Source organism: Aplysia californica, unplaced genomic scaffold (assembly GCF_000002075.1).
Source record: "Aplysia californica isolate F4 #8 unplaced genomic scaffold, AplCal3.0 scaffold00047, whole genome shotgun sequence".
Taxonomy (NCBI): domain Eukaryota; kingdom Metazoa; phylum Mollusca; class Gastropoda; order Aplysiida; family Aplysiidae; genus Aplysia; species Aplysia californica.
This window is the reverse complement of record NW_004797317.1, coordinates 43,778-44,831: the sequence shown is the minus strand read 5'-3', so window position 1 is coordinate 44,831 and position 1,054 is coordinate 43,778.

Below are 1,054 nucleotides of genomic sequence, written 5' to 3'. Positions count from 1 at the left end.
TCATACGAGATTGTCGTTCTGATTTCTTTTTGCGTTGGTTTTGTTTTTTTCTTTGTTGTTGTTGTTGTTGTCGTTTCAGTCAATGGAACTGGGAATGAGATCGACATCTGGTTACAATAAAAAGTAATGTTAGCGAGTTCGAAGCAGAGAAATGCCCTGTGGCCAAATATTGGATTGCACAAGAAATTTTATGTGTAAGCGATAGGTTCACAGAGAAGTTGGCTTGGGAACTATGTCTCCAATGTGTTATTGCTGTGTGTTTAACAACATACCAGAGTATTATAGATGGCTGTGTACTCGGTCACGAATAAAAGTGACTGTGTTTCCGAAGGCCTGCGTAAACCGGGCGATGGATCAATCAATACGTGTGGCAGATTAGCAGGGATTTCATTATATAGGCCTTCGGGAGTAAAGATAAAATCAGAAAAGTACTCGGTGTACTACTGAACAAATAAAAGGGGAACATGTGCTGTTGTGAGAGAGTGTAAAGGTGAAGCTTGTTTAGCTAGAAGGCATTTCAATTAGTAATGTCTCTTTTTTGTCCCGACATTTTTTATGAAGGAACGTTTTGTTGGGTTTTTTCCGCCCATATTTTGATTGGGGATAGCCGTGCTCTTCTGGTAACTTATACTTGATAATATTATCCCAGTATATCACCAACAAAGACGTTTGGCCTCTAGGCCTATACACCACGGAATGCATATTAAAACTCCATATTGTCACCAATGCTGCCGTTTTACGACAGAAAAACGCTTATGTCAAAGATGTTACTTAACTATAATTTTTATCCATCAGTAATTACTAATCAGTGTAGCACGTATGCTATGCTGGACAATTGTTGAATTTTTTATGTATCAAACCTTCAACAGAAGATTACCGAGAATCGCAAGAGAAATCAAAGAAATCCAAGCTTACAGCCCAGTAACAGAAACAAACTGGGAAAGGCTGAAACTGGGATTATTAGTGTTAGTACTTTATCTCAGTACCCTACTCCCTTCCTCAAACACACACACACACACACACACACACACACACACACACACACACACACACA